This window comes from Xenopus tropicalis, chromosome 6 (genome assembly GCF_000004195.4).
Source record: "Xenopus tropicalis strain Nigerian chromosome 6, UCB_Xtro_10.0, whole genome shotgun sequence".
NCBI lineage: Eukaryota > Metazoa > Chordata > Amphibia > Anura > Pipidae > Xenopus > Xenopus tropicalis.
The window spans coordinates 11,670,518-11,683,355 of NC_030682.2; positions in this window are offsets into that span (position 1 = coordinate 11,670,518).

The window sequence follows — 12,838 nt, forward strand, 5'->3', positions numbered from 1 at the left end:
AGTATTGGAGGATCTATGCACCTTTCCTGAGATCAAGGGTAGGGTTCCATGTTTCTAGGTTGATGAGACTTCTGTAGTATTGGAGGATCTACGAACCCTTCCTAAGATAAAGGGTGGGGTTCCATTTTTCTAGGTTGATGAGACTTCTGTAGTACTGGAGGATCTACGAACCCTTTCTGAGATCTAGTTTGACTTGTTATAAGGGGATAAGGGGTCCGATACCTGTACTAACCATCAGACAAAGAATCAGAATCACGAACAATGCAGATGTTGGCCCGTGTATATCATTTTTCTATCTAAAGGCAAGAAGTCATAGAATTTTCTATGTTTAAACCTGAAGCAAAATCATTTGTGGCGGCTGAACGTGTCTCATGTGGCCCAGTGGTTACAATTAGGAAACCAACTCCCCGCCTGGCAGGACTATCAGTCTCTCCCCAGAAGTAACTACAGACTCCAATAACAGGAATATATTTTAGGAAATGAATGAAGTATTCAGATAATAAAACGTTTAGATTTCGATCTTCACTGTCAGAAAGAAATAAAATGAGTCGGTTCAAGTACAAATAAATATATACTGTAGGTATGTCGTTATTACCAAACCCGACGCCCCTGGGATTCAGAAGAAATGGTTTGACCCGCTGCTATGAACTGAGTGGAACAAAAGAAATATTGTTGGAATGGGTTTGGTAATAAGAATTTTGAAGTGAACAGATTGGATGCAGACTGTAGCAAACCCCGAATCCTTCATGAAAGATTCGGCCAAATACGTAACCAAATCCGAATCCTAATTTGCAGGATTTCGGGCGAATCCAAATCCTGCTGAAAAAGCCAGAATCTTGGCCCAATCCCAAACTGAATCCTGGATTTAGTGCATCTCTAGTTTCTCTATTACAAGCAAATGAACTGCAGCTCTTTTACTGACTTCCTTGTCTAGAATGAAGTTCCGCCCCCTTTTGCTTTCTGAGCCCTCCCTCTCTCTCTGACAATAAAGACCTCAAAGAAGTGCCTGATTGATTTCAGTTGGAGCAGAGGCAGTGAGCATGCCCAGTAGGCACCTCTTTGAGAGAGAGAGAGAGAGAGGGAGTGTTCAGAAAGCAAAAGGGGCAGAGCTTCATTCTAGACAAGGAAGTCAGTAAAAGAGCTGCAGTTCATTTGCTTGTAATAGAGAAACAAAATAAATCTGCAGGCAGGGAGAAAGGTATGTTATTCTGGGGGCGGAGTTGGAATATGTACAACATAATGAACTGGCACTTAATCTGGGCTTCAAAAACACATTTAGATATCAGAGTCTGCCCGCACCTTGTGCCCAGCTGTAACTCTGCTTCCCCAGTGGTCCCAGGGTGCCCTCTGTCTCATTGGGCTACACATTTACTGGCTGCTGGGCCTGATCATTACTATGAATGGCTGCTGACTGCCCTCTGGGTCTGGCTTTTGCCTGACCCCTTTGGAGCCTCTCTGCTTTGAACTGAGACTCCCCTGCACCCTACTCAGTCCTTTACATTATATGCATAACAGCCTGATACATTGTGTTCCAGTATCCTCCCAGCATAGGCCTGCCAGCATAGAGTAGGGATTCCCCTGTACTAAGCACAATTCAGCAGGAACAGCCCCTAAGTTTGCTCATAGCCTGTACGGAGAGATACCATAAAACTATGGCTCATAGGGATTCTCCTGTACTAAGCACAATTCAGCAGGAACAGCCCCCTAAGTTTGCTCATAGCCTGTACAGAGAGATACCATAAAACTACGGCACATAGGGATTCCCCTGTACTAAGCACAATTCAGCAGGAACAGCCCCCTAAGTTTGCTCATAGCCTGTACAGAGAGATACCATAAAACTATGGCACATAGGGATTCCCCTGTACTAAGCACAATTCAGCAGGAACAGCCCCCTAAGTTTGCTCCTAGCCTGTACAGAGAGATACCACAGAACTATGGCAGTGTAGGGATTCCCCTGTACTAAGCACAATTCAGCAGGAACAGCCCCCTAAGTTTGCTCATAGCCTGTACAGAGAGATACCATAAAACTATGGCACATAGGGATTCCCCTGTACTAAGCACAATTCAGCAGGAACGAGTGAGTACATATTCTATACACACAGGTAGGATGGGTATTTATACAGAGACACTAGTAATAACGATACTGACGTACATTTACTGACAAATGATTTGGCAGGGAAAGTGTTTGGGTACGAGAGCAATGAAAGGGGCAACTCTGCAAATCGCATGCTCTCCGTCCAATCAAAATAATTCTCTTGTCAAAAACAAGTGCAGTGTATTTACATAGGCGCGGATCTATGTACCATTAAATAACTGCCAGCAATAAATCACGGCTGTCGCTCCGGCGCAGCATCTGACAAATTCCGTCTCTCAGCGTTTTTATCAGCGGAATGTCAGGCAGCCAGCGCCGAGCTCCCCGGAGACCCCGCGCTCAAGCAAAGCCTGTCAGAATCCATGTTTGTTCTGAGAACTTGAGAAACCCCAGCGAGCGGCATGCAGCGCCCAGTCGCACACAGTCGGGCAGCACACACGGATACTTCTAGATACTCGGGGTTCTGTAAATAGGAGTCTCTGCAAACCAGCTCCATGTGGCACCGAATGAAATCTTAATCAGGGTGCTCCCACCCCCTGCACCCTCATGGGAATACTGTCGCCTTAACCCTGTAACTGCCAGTCAACTTTGGTGCTCCCACCCCCTGCACTTTCCTGTAAATTCAGCCACCTTAACCATTTAGTTGCCATAAAACTATGGCACGTAGAGATTCCCCTGTACTAAGCACAATTCAGCAGGAACAGCCCCCTAAGTTTGCTCACAGCCTGTACAGAGAGATACCATAAAACTATGGCAGCATAGGGGTTCCCCTGTACTAAGCACAATTCAGCAGGAACAGCCCCCTAAGTTTGCTCATAGCCTGTACAGAGAGATACCATAAAACTATGGCACATAGGGATTCCCCTGTACTAAGCACAATTCAGCAGGAACAGCCCCCTAAGTTTGCTCATAGCCTGTACAGAGAGATACCATAAAACTATGGCAGCATAGGGGTTCCCCTGTACTAAGTACAATTCAGCAGGAACAGCCCCCTAAGTTTGCTCACAACCTGTACAGAGAGATACCATAAAACTATGGCACATAAGGATTCCCCTGTACTAAGCACAATTCAGCAGGAACAGCCCCCTAAGTTTGCTCATAGCCTGTACAGAGAGATACCATAAAACTATGGCAGCATAGGGATTCCCCTGTACTAAGCCCAATTCAGCAGGAACAGCCCCCTAAGTTTGCTCATAGCCTGTACAGAGAGATACCATAAAACTATGGCACATAGGGATTCCCCTGTACTAAGCACAATTCAGCAGGAACAGCCCCCTAAGTTTGCTCATAGCCTGTACAGAGAGATACCATAAAACTATGGCACATAGGGATTCCCCTGTACTAAGCACAATTCAGCAGGAACAGCCCCCTAAGTTTGCTAATAGCCTGTACAGAGAGATACCATAAAACTATGGCAGCATAGGGGTTCCCCTGTACTAAGCACAATTCAGCAGGAACAGCCCCCTAAGTTTGCTCATAGCCTGTACAGAGAGATACCATAAAACTATGGCAGCATAGGGATTCCCCTGTACTAAGCACAATTCAGCAGGAACAGCCCCCTAAGTTTGCTCATAGCCTGTACAGAGAGATACCATAAAACTATGGCAGCATAGGGATTCCCCTGTACTAAGCACAATTCAGCAGGAACAGCCCCCTAAGTTTGCTCATAGCCTGTACAGAGAGATACCATAAAACTATGGCACATAGGGATTCCCCTGTACTAAGCACAATTCAGCAGGAACAGCCCCCTAAGTTTGCTCATAGCCTGTACAGAGAGATACCATAAAACTATGGCACATAAGGATTCCCCTGTACTAAGCACAATTCAGCAGGAACAGCCCCCTAAGTTTGCCATATGCCCCCCCTTACACCCCATTCGGGAAGCACAGAAGCCCCCACAGACACAAGCCCAGTAGAAGCTCAGTAATAGCGAGTGGCTGTGATTGCGCATTCAGCTCTAAGAGTCGCCCTTTTTGCTGTGAGGATTATTCTTTTTTTTCTTCTTTTTTTTGATTAAAGTTGGTTTCCAATTAAGTGAGAATTGGTATTTTTGGGTTGCAGACTTGTTAAACACGCGCCCCCCCCCCCCCCCCCCCGCCATTACACAGGCAGCAACTTTCCACAAAGTTTGTATCTATTAAAGCTTCATACGTCAAAGTAATTGCCACTTTCTCCCGGTGCCGTCGATTTCGGCGTGAAAGGTCAGCTTATCCCGGAGTTAGAGTTCTGCGCGGAACCAGCGGATCATTGGGAAGGGGCAGAAAGTCCCGCATTGAACATGGCTTTATTACTCGCCCAAATGTCAGCTGCTTCCGCCTCTCCGAGATGAAAAAATAATCCCCATGGCCGTGAATGGGGCGGTAATAACCCAATTATAGGAAGGAACTTGGACTATTAATTGCTTTGGTTTCTTTCATAGTTAATGAAGGTTAGTGTGATCTATTATGCACAGTAGGATGGAGGCGGCTCACGTTAAAGGGGAACTACACCCAAACACAACTTGAGCTTTTTGAAAAGTAAAGATATTTTTTTTACTAAGAAGGGAGTCGATATAATTCATTTATTTACTTTTTGCCGCTGTTCCGGGGGGGGGGGATGGAACAACATGTCCCCAGCAGCATTTCCCTGACCCCTCCGTTTCCGCCGAAATGAAAAGCCAGATTGCTGTTATGAAATCCAATTTGGGCAGCGGCAGGGATACATTTCATTTCGGAGCAGTTATTGCTGAACCATTTGTATCTGAGTTCGGCCCATTAAGCTGTCTGCTCCCTGACAAGTTAAATACCGCGTGGCTGGGAAATGTGTTCCAATACCCAGAGGGCTGAAGGGGAAAACAAAACAAGGGGGGGTAAATAGAAATAGGGGCCCCCCAGTAATCAGTACAGCTGCACTGGCCTGGGGAGCAGGCAGGGGAAATCGGGGGGCTCAGGCTGCTCACAGAAAGAACAGGGACCCCCATCCTGGTTTTGGGTGGATGAATCCAGGGATGGGGCAGGTCAGGGGGTGGCTAGGTGGGCAAATGGGGAGCCCCCATCCCTCGCAGCGATTATGGTCACTTATAGGCTGCATTTGGGGGTCCCCTTGGCAAAGGACGAAACGTTGGGGTTTTCTCAATCCACACGTGTCTGCTTTTTCTGTATATGACATTTTGTCCAACTGGTGGTAGGTATATTATGCATTGTAATTGTATTTACTGTTTTGTGAATAGTTTCCATATAAAGAGCATTATACGTTAAACATACCATTTGCTGCCTTTTTGTGGTTAGTAGGGGTGCATTGAGTAATTGATTGATCTGCATTTGGGGGTCCCCCCCAGGTTCCCCATGTTCCTGTGTTTCATTCCGGGGAAAAGAGCAGCCGGCACCTTCCTGTGGGTTTGGCACAAGTGCTTAGTGTATGGGCTGTGGGGGTGCAACTGGGTGCAACTGGGTGCCCTTGGGTGCCCCCCTACTTTACTTACATCTAGTGATGAGCGAATTTTTTCATCAGGCATGGATTCGCAGCGAATTTCCACATTTTGCCATTGGCAAATTGTTTAGAGAAACTTCTGTGAAAATTTGCAGCAAAAAAAGTCATTGTGCAGAATTTTTTGTTCCGCGTTAAATTGGGCGCGTTTGCAGCTAAATGGGCGCGGTCGTGGCAAAAAAGCACGGGCGCCAAAAAAATAGCCACAGGCGACAAAAATTACGCATGCCACAAAAAAAACGTGCAACAAATGCGTTTCACTAATTTTTCGCCGTTTCACAAATTTTATGGCGAAGTGAAACGGGTCACATTCGCTCATCACTACTTTTATCCATTGTGTAGCCCTCCGGCCGTTCCTGCCCAACATCTCCTAGTATCCAGCTCAGTTTCCATAAGCTATAGTCTGCATTAGAGGTTCTGAGTATTCTGTTATTTTCAGGGAATGAGTAGCTGCCTGCTGTATATACTGTATATATATATATGAGTATATAGTGTGTAGCACTGGGACATGTTATATTTAGCAGCGTGCCAGCCTGCCCGCGGGCACCTGTTGGGGAGACACAGTTCTGATGGGGTTTGAAAGCAGCTGGAATTAGAAGTCAGACAGCAATAGCTGGAAAGGGAGGGCATGAAACGCGTGGCATCTATCAGCGCGCCGCTTGCACAGCCAGAATCTGACTTTCCTACAGAAGTGATGAGAGAATGGATAGAATGGGGAGGGGGGGCTGATGGGTGTGATTTGTACACTGGCTGTCTCTTTCTACCAGGGAGAGAGCGTGTGTGTGCATGAGTACTGTATGTGAGTGAGTGAGTGAGTGAGTGTGTGAGTGTGAGTGAGTGAGTGAGTGTGTGAGAGTGTGATACCAGAATACCATTGCTTTGTTACACTGTAATTACTGCGCCACGGGTGGGAATATTTGCCCTAAGCTTTCGGAAACAACTATTTTGCCTTTTTATTGCAACCTCAAAATCGGAACTGATCCACTGGGGGCTCTGGGTCTTGCTTGGGGGTCTCTAACCTCTTAGTCAGTCAGTGACTTTAGGGGGAGCCATGTGGGACATAACTGCCAGTTAGTTTGCATTTGAATCAGACCTGAGTGCTTACAAACTAACTGACAGTTATGTCCCATATGGCTCCCCCTAAAGTGACTGACCGACTAAGAGGTTAGAGACCCCCAAGCAAGACCCAGAGCCCCCAGTGGATCAGTTCCGATTTTGAGGTTGCAATAAAAAGGCAAAATAGTTGTCCCATGTGGCCCCCCTCAAGTCACTGACTGAATAAGAGGTTAGAGAGCTGTAAAGCAGGAAGTAGTGTTCTGGCTATTATGTTAGACATCTGCCCACTCCAGCCTTTATAGATGACATTTTTGCCAGTGCCACTGTGACAGAATGCTCTGTTATACAGAATGGCCATGTTACCGGGGGCATCTGTAGAACAGAGACCCCCAAGGCTGTGTCATGTGACACTGGACATACTCTGCATATCGGTCAGTGTGACTCCATACACCCCCTAATAGGATCCGTCTCTATCAGGAAGGAGCAGCGAGTACTTTAGTGAATGGGGGCAGATATCTCTGTGACCTTGGCCAATGACAAAACAGTTGGACAGGATCTGTCACCGCCTATTATGAAGCAGCCCCAGTGTTTGCCATACCGGCCCCGGCTTTGTACTCGCTATTAGCGACAGTCATTGGATAGCCCTGCGTAGAACTCTGTTAAATGTTGGGTGCAAATAGGGGCCCCTGCCTGGGGTAGCGGAACAGATGCATATTTTATCTAGAAAGTTCTGGAACTGTCTGAAAGTGTGTATAGTAAGGGATAAGGGATAGGCTATAAGTGGGACTTTGTGTGTAATAAGGAAAAGAGGTCAAGAATGTATATTGTAAGGCAAGATAGTGTCAGGGTATGGGGCAACAACTGGCCCATGGTATTTATGATATCTCTCTGTATAAGCTATGAGCAAACTTAGGGGGCTGTTCCTGCTGAATTGTGCTTAGTACAGGGGAATCCCTATGTGCCATAGTTTTATGGTATCTCTCTGTACAGGCTATGAGCAAACTTAGGGGGCTGTTCCTGCTGAATTGTGCTTAGTACAGGGGAATCCCTATGCTGCCATAGTTTTATGGTATCTCTCTGTACAGGCTATGAGCAAACTTAGGGGGCTGTTCCTGCTGAATTGTGCTTAGTACAGGGGAATCCCTATGTGCCATAGTTTTATGGTATCTCTCTGTATAAGCTATGAGCAAACTTAGGGGGCTGTTCCTGCTGAATTGTGCTTAGTACAGGGGAATCCCTATGTGCCATAGTTTTATGGTATCTCTCTGTATAAGCTATGAGCAAACTTAGGGGGCTGTTCCTGCTGAATTGTGCTTAGTACAGGGGAATCCCTATGCTGCCATAGTTTTATGGTATCTCTCTGTACAGGCTATGAGCAAACTTATGGGGCTGTTCCTGCTGAATTGTGCTTAGTACAGGGGAATCCCTATGTGCCATATTTTTATGGTATATCTCTGTACAGGCTATGAGCAAACTTAGGGGGCTGTTCCTGCTGAATTGTGCTTAGTACAGGGGAATCCCTATGTGCCATAGTTTTATGGTGTCTCTCTGTACAGGCTATGAGCAAACTTAGGGGGCTGTTCCTGCTGAATTGTGCTTAGTACAGGGGAATCCCTATGTGCCATAGTTTTATGGTATCTCTCTGTACAGGCTATGAGCAAACTTAGGGGGCTGTTCCTGCTGAATTGTGCTTAGTACAGGGGAATCCCTATGTGCCATAGTTTTATGGTATCTCTCTGTACAGGCTATGAGCAAACTTAGGGGGCTGTTCCTGCTGAATTGTGCTTAGTACAGGGGAATCCCTATGTGCCATAGTTTTATGGTATCTCTCTGTACAGGCTATGAGCAAACTTAGGGGGCTGTTCCTGCTGAATTGTGCTTAGTACAGGGGAATCCCTATGCTGCCATAGTTTTATGGTACTTAGTAACTTTATTGGCTTCTTTACACCCATATTAAGCTGTAACAGGCAAACAATGGGGTGTCTATTTGAGCAGTCAGGCCAGTAATATAGAAATATTCAATATCAAAGCACAATGAATATATAGCTTGTACTTTTTGGTTCCTTGGGGCCACCAGGATTTCTCAGTAGGAATAACTGCTTCCCCTGAGCACTTGGGTCTCTACTTTGGAAATAGTCCTCAGGCTACTAACTCAACTAATACTCTTCATTGCAGCTATGGGCTGGTCACTGGCCCTTTCTAGATAAGAACATTACCTAATGCCATTCTAACTAAGGGGTATGTTTACTAAGAATGGAGATAAATATCACTGGTGATGTTGTCTGTAGCAACCAGTTAGGTCTTTGCTTTGATACTAACTTGCAGGTGAAATCTTATTGCTGATTGGTCGCTATGGGCAACATCACCAGAGATATCTCCAATCTTAGTAAACAAGCCCCTGACCCCAGACCCGACTTCAACTTCTTTCTTTTCCCACTATACCAGTCTCTGCATATACACCCTCTTCATTACGGACCATCCCCTTCCTTTATAACTAAAGTAGCGATTACTTGATCCTTCCTATACCACATACAGTAGGTAAGGTCAGACTAGGCCAGCGGGACCTCAACCTGATGGACCTCGCTGCTCCTCCTGCTCCACTCCTCCCTCATCCCCCAATCACGGCTGTAAATAAGAGTGCGCACAGGGGGAGCAGGGTGGAGGTTTACGACTGGGGGGGGGGAGGAAGGTCTGCCCAGTGGGCCCAGAAACCCAAGTACAATGCTTCACATAGGACTCTACCCTATACCTACAGGACTGTACATCACACACAGAGGGTCTCCACCCATACATGTTCCCATTCACTCCATTCACATGGGACACACAATACTAGGGACACTCCCTTCATAGCAAAATAGTTTCACCCCATCCCTACTCTTGCTTAGCTCAACCAAGTGACCCCCTTTTGAAGGTATCTCCCCAAAATGGCTTTACTTTTTAAAGTGGTCTGCTTAGATGTTTCCTAGAGGAGAACAGAATGATTCTGTTCCATTGTCTCCTCCAGAAAAACGATACATCATTAGTCTCATTTATCTGAGGGAGTTGTACAGCACTGGGGTCATGTTGTTAATGCACTGCTATGTAAGTGTCAATTAAAGGAGACCTTCCATTAATAAGAACAACACAAATAGCTAGCACTTGCACTAAGGTTGGAAGCAGCTGTCCTAGTGTTAAACATGGCACCTAATAACAAACACAGGGTGAAAGGGCTGAGCATTCCTCACATTCTCTGGGCATAGCTGGGAGGCCCAAGACTAAGGTGCTAATGAGGGAATAGGCAGAAATATACACTACAGTACTTGCACATAAGGGATATCTTTAATGATCTTAGATCATGCAGAAGAAGAGTCTTTTACCAAAAAAGTGACCATTGTTCACCATGGATTATAGATTTCTGGTTCCCTTTTGATCTTTCCACAGCTCATTAGTGCTGTATAAATGAATGCACAGCACCGATCAAAGGGGCGACCTCCAACATTGTATCGGTATGTAATTCTTGGTTTTGGAGTGAAGTAGCCAGATCCTGCAAGGTTTTAATCGATCTACAAGACACCAACAGTTATAATGGTGAAAACCATCAGTCAAGATACTCAGTCAGATAGTTACAACAGGAACAACACCCTAGGTTTGGCCAACGGCTCTAAGGAGCTATGCACTTAGGTTCATGGTAGACATGGCAATTTCTACACTGCCATTTCTCCACTGGTGGAAATATTACCCAAGCAATGCCAACTATGATTAACTACAAACCAAATCCAGGGACAAATCAAAACCTTTGACATTGACTGCCATGTTGGGTGCAGCCAATAACACAAACCAACAAATGATCAAACTTTTTAGGATAATTGCACCCTATACATGGCCAGATGATTTCAGGCATGGGTTGAGGAACATGAAAAAGAAGGTGAACCTCTATCATGACCAAGGCAACATCCAAATTTTAGTATAAAGGTTCCCATACACCTTAAGATCCGCTCGCTTGGCGATGTCACCAAGCAAGCGGAACTTCCCCGATATCCGCACCTATGGGTGGGCGATATCGGGGGAATTTAGGCTAATTCGGTCGTTTGGCCCTGGGGTGAAACGATAGAATTATAATGACGGGTATAGGCAAAATTGGTCCGGGGACCGCATTAACAAGCCGATGCGGTCCCCGATCTGACTAGATTTTCTAACCTGCCCGATCGAGATCTGCCCAATTTCAGGTTTGCACCACTTCCAGCTTATATTTCTATTTATACATAGTTTGTTTTTGTGAGTCCTTGTAAGTCTATAGGATGCAGAAGGGGTCATATACCACTGGAATAACCAGCAAACCCACATCCTTGGTTTAGCGCACGTGGAATATTCCTGATTGAAGATGCTCACAAAGAGAACACACGGGTTGTTGAAATGGCAGGTTTGATATTGAAGGTTTTATTTTATTTTTCAAAAGCCTTTATATTCTTCGTAGCTGAAGCCCGCTGGCTCTGTGAATGGTTCAGACCAGCTGTGCGTCCATTTATTTTAGCATATAAAGCAGAGAAAGCAGAGAAATGGAGCGATGGAGTGAGAAGGGCATGCAGGGGACCAGGTTGCACTAGGAAAATAATTGCCTCCACAAAGCACAAAAGAATAATGTCATTTAATGTCATGATCAAAAGCCTTTACTTAGGGTCCATACATACGCCGGGCACTTCTATCCGCAAAAAGAAGGGAAAATCTGCAAATCAGATAATTACAGCTGGGCATTGGCTTACATGTAATTCAGCTTTAAATGATGATTTCATTATATATAAACCCACCATTCCAGTTGCTTAGAACCTGCTGCATAAATGTGAATAAAGTACCCCCTATTGTAACATGTAGGGATATTATAAGTCACAGAGGAGTTCCTTATAATATATAGTGAATAAAGTACCCCCTATTGTAACATATAGGGATATTATAAGCCCCCGAGGAGTTCCTTATAATATATAGTGAATAAAGTACCCCCTATTGTAACATATAGGGATATTATAAGCCCCCGAGGAGTTCCTTATAATATATAGGGAATAAAGTGCCCCCTATTGTAACATATAGGGATATTATAAGCCCCCGAGGAGTTCCTTATAATATATAGTGAATAAAGTACCCCCTATTGTAACATATAGGGATATTATAAGCCCCCGAGGCGTTCCTTATAATATATAGTGAATAAAGTGCCCCCTATTGTAACATATAGGGATATTATAAGTCCCCGAGGAGTTCCTTATAATATATAGTGAATAAAGTGCCCCCTATTGTAACATATAGGGATATTATAAGCCCCCGAGGAGTTCCTTATAATATATAGGGAATAAAGTGCCCCCTATTGTAACATATAGGAATATTATAAGTCCCCTGAGGCGTTCCTTATAATATATAGGGACAAAACCTAATTACCTAAACGCCACACACAAGGAAATCAATGCCCTTATCTAAGTCCGGAAATCCTGCTTTTCTTATTAACTGGTGTTCCTGCATAAAGCCTGACAAATTCTTACATTTATTGATAGCATTCATGTAATTAAATCTACTCTGTCTTTTGGGAATTCATCAACTGTCCAGTGAGATTCCCGCTGTACTGTTTTTATTTATTCTTACAGACTACAGCAATATGTCAGGAGAAGGCTTAACTGCTGTTTTATCATTTACAGATGTAAGTATATTGTGGCCAGAGAAAGTCTTTGGAGATTAATGGGTAGTTCCCTGCTTTAGTACTGTGGCGCTGGGATGTTAGATTTCAAGCTCACTTTCCTGGTACAAAAACTCATTGATATAGCATTCACCCCAAATCCCCCCCTAACTGGCCTTCAGGCTGGGCCCCCTTAGCCCATAACAAGGTTACAGATATATAGAAACATTGGGGTAACAGTCACCCCGCTATAGTTCCAGGGGTACCCAGGGCACAAATAAGCACTCACCCCAAATCCCCCCCTAACTGGCCTTCAGGCTGGGCCCCCTTAGCCCATAACAAGGTTACAGATATATAGAAACATTGGGGTAACAGTCACCCCGCTATAGTTCCAGGGGTACCCAGGGCACAAATAGGCACTCACCCCAAATCCCCCCTAACTGGCCTTCAGGCTGGGCCCCCTTAGCCCATAACAAGGTTACAGATATATAGAAACATTGGGGTAACAGTCACCCTGCTATAGTTCCAGGGGTACCCAGGGCACAAATAAGCACTCACCCCAAATCCCCCCTAACTGGCCTTCAGGCTGG